This window comes from Monodelphis domestica, chromosome 3 (genome assembly GCF_027887165.1).
Source record: "Monodelphis domestica isolate mMonDom1 chromosome 3, mMonDom1.pri, whole genome shotgun sequence".
Classification (NCBI taxonomy): domain Eukaryota; kingdom Metazoa; phylum Chordata; class Mammalia; order Didelphimorphia; family Didelphidae; genus Monodelphis; species Monodelphis domestica.
Window position 1 is genome coordinate 72706181 of NC_077229.1, and position 8434 is coordinate 72714614.

The following is an 8434-nucleotide window of genomic DNA, read 5'->3' on the forward strand; positions in this document are numbered from 1 at the left end:
TTATTATTACAATAAGCTTTATTTTTTAAGTTTCAGAAATTTTTATTTAATTAATTAATTTAGAATAGTTTTTCCATGGTTACATGAGGGCATTCTGGGGAAGTGGAGCAAGGACTTCTAGGGATTGAAGTCCTGGATTCAAGTCCATTTTTACAATCCCCATCGACCCATGTGATCAAGCAGTTGTTTTTCTTCTGTGTTTCTATTCAGTGGCATATGCTTTAGAAAGATCAGTTTAACCGCTGAGAGGAATGACAGACCACAATGGGGAAAAAGCAGACCAATCAACCAGAAGGTTATTGTAACAGTTCAGGTGTGAGGTTGGAAGTGCCTTAACCAAAATGGTGGTAACCAGTATCAGAGGAGAGACATCCATGAGAGATATTAGCAAAGTAGAAATGGAGACTCTACAACTCATTAGATATGGGTGGGAAGGATCAGAGAAGATGAGGATGATACCTAGGTCTGGGTGGCTTGACAGAAACAAGAAAGTTAGGAAAGGAGAGACCTTGAGGAAAAGATAATGAATTTTTTGGACATTGTGAATTTAAGACATCTGTGGCTGGCTGGACAAATAGATCTGGGAATCATAGGCAAAGAGCTGATCATTGAACCAATGGGAGCTGATGAGATCACCAAGTGAGACAGTATAGAGTGAAAAGAGAAGATGCCCAGGACAGAGCCTTGGAGGATACCTATGGTGATCTGGTGTGACCTAGACGGAGCTCTGAAAAAGAAGATGGAGAAGGTAACTCCTGATAAAGAGAAGATGGGCACCAGGTTGTCAACATGAAATTTGGGAACCCCAAGTTTGCCCTTGTCCCTTGGGAAAATACCTTAAGGGAGGTCCCAGACTGACCTTGTTTCAGGCTGAACAATAGATCTTAAAGTACTTCATGATTCTAGTTTAGGAGGATCTAGTAGACATAATCAAATGTGAAGTCCCCTTTTTCTCTTAGTAGTTTCTTCCACTATACAAAGTCCTCTCCCTGGAAGCCCAGTCCTTGGCTGGACTCTTTCTTTAGTATCCATTGTAAGCATCAGCCTCTCCCTGATAATCATCTTGTACTCCTCATCTCCTTGTAGCCATTGTAAAGCCAATCAATAATACTTCCCTGTCCTTTGATCCCCCAAAAGTATACAAGAGCCCTATCTATGTTCTATTGTTCTTTGGAGAATCATGTAGTAGAGATCCTCTCAGAGACAGGGTCCCCAGAACCCCCAGGGTTTGACTCTGTGTGGCAGCCAATATTTAAGGACCTGTCCTTTTCCTGATTAAAGATTTGGTTTTTCTGTAGTTTTGTATTTTTCCAAGTTGACAAGGTCCAGAGACATCCATTTTCAGCTGCTCTGAGGACTTGTTTTATTTAACTATTTATTTGTTAATAATCTATCTACTCTTTTATGCTACCAGGCACCAAATTCCTTACAGAACTACATTCCAGCCGCTTCCTTGATTTACTCTCTGACCTCTGGGGCCAAGCAAAACAAGTCTAATCACTCTTTCATAAAATATTTTATTATTTGTTACATTGGTTTTATTTACTTTATTTCTCTCAGTTAATTGGGGGAATGTTGGGGATTTTGCATCGTTATTTTGTGTGTGTATGTGTGTATGTGTACACATTCAGTTTTACTGTAACAAAGCAACTTGTACTTTTTAACATTTAAAACTGAGCATCTTCCTTTCCAGTGAAATAAAAAGAAAATTTAAAAATAAACAAGAACAAAATTATAATATTGTGAATTTTAGATTTACTCCACCCTGCTTAGTCTAGCAATCAGGAATGTCTACACCCCTACTTAAGGATTAAGTGTTGAGAAGGATGGCCCATGACAGACATGTGCTAGCAAATGACAAATAAGAAACAACTGACAGACCCCCTGGGCTGTCCTAAGTCAAGCTTAAGCTACTATTGGTACATGTGAGACACAGGAAGTGATATAAAAAATGGTCTATATATTTCGCATCACTTCCTCTCTCCTGTCTCTTTTCTTAGAGAGGTGGCTCTGGCTCTTTTGGTGGAGAGGTGGCTGGTGGCAGTGTGCTGGGCATCTTGGCGTCTTGGCATGGCTGCAGCTATTGTCCAGGTTTAGCGGTGAGAGTCCTTGATACAATACTGGGAGAAGCTTAGTAGCATGGTTCAGGTGAGGCGTCTTCCCTGAGCTCTCTCGGAGTTTAGGCTGATTCCTTTATCTTTCCTAAAAGACGCCATCCTCCTAGGAGGCCTTGTGGCTGGAAGGTCTCTGAACTTCCCTTGGTTTAGACTAGGCTGGAGAAATCTTATACCCTTTTCTCTCTCTTCTTCTTCTTCTTAATTCCTTCCCTCTATATTAATTAAACCCCCATAAAATTCCCAAACTGACTTGAGTATTTTTATTGGGATTTGAATTAATCCCTGGTGACCAACTAAATTTATATTCAGTTGAAAAAAAACCCTAAATTTACCCCTTGCAATACAGAATGTCAATTCCAAATAAGATCCTACAGGTTCTGGTTTTGCATTATTATTAACAAGAATGATACATTTTAAAAAGAAGGTCATTGAAATCTTTTGTAAAATTCGCACAAGGCACTTCAGAAGGTAGCACAGAGAAGTAGGAGTTTTGAAAATAATATATAGGAGCAGCTAGGTGACTGAGTGGATAAAGAGCCAGACCACAGGAGATCCTGGGTTCAAATCTGACCTCACACACTTCCTAGCTGTGTGACCACTGGGCAAATCACTTTACCCCAATTGCCTTGCCCTCTCCAGCCAAACTGATACAATTCTAAGATAGAAGGTATGGATTAAAAAGAAATGTGTAGCATTTATTATATAGCTTTGTTTTGTTTTGAAACCCTTATCCCTTGTTTTCAATACTTCGTATTGGTTCCAAGGCAGAAGGGTGGTCAGGGCTGAGCAATGGGAGTTAAGTGACTTGCCCAGGGTCACATAGCTAGGAAGTGTCTGAGGTCAGATTTGAACCCAGGACCTCCCGTCTCTAGGCCTGATTCTCAGTCCACTGAGCCACCCAGATGCCTCTATATAGTTGTTTTTTAAAGTGAGAGGAGTGAGACAAGAGTTTCATATAGAATCATTTTTAGGTATATGGAAATGCTTTTTTATGTGTTTAAGTTGAGAATAAAAAATAAAAGATAGAGAGAATTAAAATAATAATCTAGAGGGAATTTTGCTGAGACTGAAAGGAGTCTAGGAAGTCTGGAAGTGGAGAAGAAGAGGCAGAAGAGAATTCCAGGCATATCGGACAGCCAGTGAAAAGGGATGGAGTGTGTAAGAGTTAAAATAGTTGATTGTCATAAACTGTAGTGATTAAAATAGTGGAAGACTTAAATTGTAGTAGATATAAGAGTGGATGAGTAAATTGTGAACACAAAGATATGTTTTTTATATTAAAAATAAAGTGGTCATCAGGGAAATATTCCCAATTATGAAATATACCCAAGTCAACTGGGTTTTATAGAGATTTTAATTAATACAAATGAGGAAGAAAGAAAGGAAGGAAGGAAGGAAGGAAGGAAGGAAGGAAGGAAGGAAGGAAGGAAGGAAGGAAGGAAGGAAGGAAGGAAGGAAGGAAGGAAGGAAGGAAGGAAGGAAGGAAGGAAGGAAGGAAGGAAGGAAGGAAGGAAGGAAGGAAGGAAGGAAGGAAGGAAGGAAGGAAGGAAGGAAGGAAGGAAGGAAGGAAGGAAGGAAGGAAGGAAGGAAGGAAGGAAGGAAGGAAGGAAGGAAGGAAGGAAGGAAGGAAGGAAGGAAGGAAGGAAGGAAGGAAGGAAGGAAGGAAGGAAGGAAGGAAGGAAGGAAGGAAGGAAGGAAGGAAGGAAGGAAGGAAGGAAGGAAGGAAGGAAGAGGAAATAACGAGAAAATGATAGGCCGGCCTAGGGCAGCCCTGGCCCACCCAGGACTAAGCCTTAAGAGAAAGAGCAGTCAGTCTTTTATCACTCACCACAAGATTTGTCCAAGCAAGGATTCAGAGGGACAGAGTCTCCTCAGAGGAAGTTCCAGCCAGAGTCAGCCTCCCTCAGACTGTCTTCAAGAGACTCTCCTGAGACACTGTTCTTCAACAGACTGTCTTTGTTCTCAGTTTCTCTTCTCCTTTTAAAGGGAATTTTCTCCTATGTCTCCTCCCCTAAGTTCTCACATCTACCAATCACAGTAGACGTTTTTCAAAGGACAGACCATTCTTAGTTCACACCTGAGTAGACTAATCTTTTGAGTAATTCACACCTGAGTAGACTAGAATCTCTGAGTAAGTTCTCACCTCTTTGCTCCTTGTAAGTTCACAAGTTGCCTGACCTTTATAGTATTTAGCTCCCTTTTATATTAGTCCTAAAAATAGGCACAGCTTAAGAACTTTTTGCCTTATTATAAGTATGGGTTTAAGTACTTTTCATTGTTCAGCAAGGAGTTTACAACTTTATCTTCCCCTAAGGCATGCTTAAGTAGGGGTGGAGTAGAGTTCTCACATTCCTGATCTAAGTTCCTTCATTGTTTAAAGTAGGGAATGGTCTTAACCCAACCTTATGAAGTAGGGTCTGAGAAATTTTAAGGTTCACAACCCAACCTTAAGAAGTAGGGTCTGAGAATTTTTTTAAGGTTCACAAGTGCAAGTTTAATTTAATACAAAGGAATTTTGGAAGGAGGCACTAGCTTTGGGGGGCTCAGGAAAGATCTCAGGTAAAAGGTAATATTTTAGCTGAGCTTTGAAAGAACTAAGGATTCCGTGGGGCAGAGGAGAAGAGAGAATGCATTCCAGGCAGGGGGGACCACTTGTGCAAAGGTGTGGGAGCCGGAGATGACGTGTCCTGAACCAGAAACAAGCAGGTCCCCCATTTTGACTGGCCTGTTTGAATCTGTTACAGGGACGAGCTTGGAAAGGGCAGTTGCATCCAGGTGGTAAAGGGTTTCAAGGGCCAAATAAGGGAGTTGGAATTTGACTCTTCAAACAAGAGGGAAACCGTCAGGTCAGGGCAGTGATGTGGTCCGACCTGTGCTAGGGGAAGATGACTTTGGCAGCTTCCTGGTGCCACCTCTGGGGAAGGACAATGCCAAGGAACTGGCTCTGGCTGGAGAAGGATGACTGGGGCGGCCGGTGGCATCTAGCTGAAGGGAATGGACGTGTTCAGCCAAGACAAGAGAAGACTTGGGCAACAACCTTGAGCTGCCTTCAGGTATTTGCAGAGCTCTCCTGGGAAGAGTGATTAGACTTGTTTAGCTTGGCCCCAGAGGTCAGGGAGTGAGTCAGGGAAGCCCTGAAATGTAGTTTTGTAAGAAATTTGTTGCCTGCTGGCATGAAGGAGCAGATAGATTTCTGGACCGGGAGTCAGGAGCATCTAGATTTGAATAAGGGGGTGCTGGGACATGTATAAAAAAGCATTTACAACACACTTTTAAGTTTAATCAGCATTATTGACATTTTTTTAAACCCTTAGCTTCTGTCTTAATATCATTTCTAAGACAGAAGAAAAAAAGCAATCAGGGTGAAGTGACTTGCCCAGGGTCACACAGCTAGGAAGTGTGTGAGACCAGATTTGAATCCAGGTCTTTCTGACTCCAGCCTGGCATTGAGCTGCCTAGCTCTCCCTGCATCATGAATATTTTCTCCAACACTTTATTAAGCCCAGTCATCAGAATAATAAACTGAGCCCTGATCTGTAGCATTTGCCAGTTTCAGAAATGCATAGACTCACAATGAGAATTTAATAATCGACTCTCCAGATGGCTCAGGCACACCCCTGGCACGAATCTAGCCAGCTTATTCACCACAGAGGAGACACATAACCTCTCTGAGCCTCATTGACAAAGTGGAGATGATGTCATCCACCTCACAGAGCTGTTGGAAGGACTAATAAATCTTTCGTTAATACTGCTTAGTTGGGCAGTGGATAGAGCCCTGGACCTGGGAGCAAGATGTATAGTTAGAAATTCTTGAACCCCTAAAACCACATTACCCAAAATTCCTTTCTATACTACCTAGAATTCTTTTCCCTTTCCCTCACTTTGAGTGATGGTATTTAAGGTTGCTGGGACTCCTCCCACACTCTCTTTTACTCCAGAAGGGGCTGAGTTCAGATAGCTCTTACTTTAGTCATTATTAATAAAACTTCTAAAATATAATACTTATGTGGGTTTTTAATTAATAATCAATAACTAAATGTTCTATTTTATAAAACTTAAAATATAATACTTATGTGGGTTTTTAATTAATAATCAATAACTAAATGTTCTATTTTATAAAACTTAAAATATAATACTTATGTGGGTTTTTAATTAATAATCAATAACTAAATGTTCTATTTTATAAAACTTAAAATATAATACTTATGTGGGTTTTTAATTAATAATCAATAACTAAATGTTCTATTTTATAAAACTTAAAATATAATACTTATGTGGGTTTTTAATTAATAATCAATAACTAAATGTTCTATTTTATAAAACTTAAAATATAATACTTATGTGGGTTTTTAATTAATAATCAATAACTAAATGTTCTATTTTATAAAACTTAAAATATAATACTTATGTGGGTTTTTAATTAATAATCAATAACTAAATGTTCTATTTTATAAAACTTAAAATATAATACTTATGTGGGTTTTTAATTAATAATCAATAACCAAATGTTCTATTTTATAAAACTTAAAATATAATACTTATGTGGGTTTTTAATTAATAATCAATAACTAAATGTTCTATTTTATAAAACTTAAAATATAATACTTATGTGGGTTTTTAATTAATAATCAATAACCAAATGTTCTATTTTATAAAACTTAAAATATAATACTTATGTGGGTTTTTAATTAATAATCAATAACTAAATGTTCTATTTTATAAAACTTAAAATATAATACTTATGTGGGTTTTTAATTAATAATCAATAACTAAATGTTCTATTTTATAAAACTTAAAATATAATACTTATGTGGGTTTTTAAATTAATAATCAATAACTAAACATTCTATTTTATACAACTTCTAAAATATAATACTTATGTGGGTTTTTTAATTAATAATCAATAACTAAATGTTCTATTTTATAAAGTTTTATTAATAATGACTAAAGCAAAAGAACCATCTGAATTCAGCCCAGTTTCAGGTCAAAAAAGAAGGCGTGGGAGGAGCATACATCCACTCAAATACCAATGTAATCTTGCCAAGTGGGGACATAGGAGAGATTATAGGGAATTTTGGGAAATACTAAGGACTTCTGGGGAATGAAGTCAAACGTTCAAAATCTCCATTTATACACTTAGTTATTTAATATTAATTTTAAACCCCACAAAGAAGACCTGAGTGAAAATCTGGACTTAGACAGCTGTACGACCCTGGAAAAGTCAGTTCACTCTGTTAGCCTCAGTTTCCTTAGGTGTAAAATAACCTGGAGAAGGAAATGGCAAGCCACACTCTAGGATCTTCGCCAAGAAAACCTCCAATGGGGCCAGGAACAGTCAGATATGATTAAAAAAAAACAACTGAACAATAATGTTAAATGAATGAATTTAATGAAATCATTTCCATCAGTGTAAGAATTCCACCTTTTGAACAGTTTGGTAAAACTCAGTGTCACATTCACATGACACATATTTAGAATACTATTATTATTATTATTATTGTTATTGTTATTATAAAAAGCAAGCTATCCCAAAGTGGAATAGGTTGCTTTGAAAGGTAATGAGTTACCTGTCTGTGGAGGTCATCAAGCAAAGGTTTGGTGACCATTTATTATGTTATAGAGGGGTATCCTGCCAAGTAGGTTGAACTAGAGTCCTTCAGAAGTCCCTTGCAGTTGTGATCTGACAATCAAGCTACTTCCTCTTTCATAGAGAGATCTTCCTGTGTCTTGGAATCTTTCATAGTCTTCACTTCTTCACTGAGTGGAAGATAGAATCTGGCCCATCGCCATCAGCCCTCTTCTCATTGGAGCTGCTGATTCACTGGACTTTCTCTCCCGTGCCCCTGGAAGGGGAAGAGGGTACCCCAGACCTCTCCTCTCATGCCTTTCCATTCACTTTAATGTTTTTTCTTCCCCATTAGAATGTGAGTTTCTTGAGGGCTGGGACCACCCTTTCTGCTTCTGCTTGTATTCTCTGCTTTTAGGACCAGTTTTTTCAAACATTCCCTATAATCTATTCATTAAAAAAATATCCTATGATTGCCTTTTGTGCCTTTTTTTGTACCAAAGTAAAACATGTAAGCAATTTACCGTGATATATTGTCATTTCACATATGGAGTATGTGGGGTGTTCAAAGAGGTGTGAGGGATTGCTGAGCTCTTTTTAGGGCTGTTCATCCTCCCTTGGTGTCCACCAGACACTCAATTTTCACCTGTGGCTTCAAGAAGATATAGCATAGGCAGCAGTCATACCCCTGGTAAAACCATCTCAGGGGGAAGCTGGGTTGCTTACTCAACAGAATAAGATCCAGGTCCAG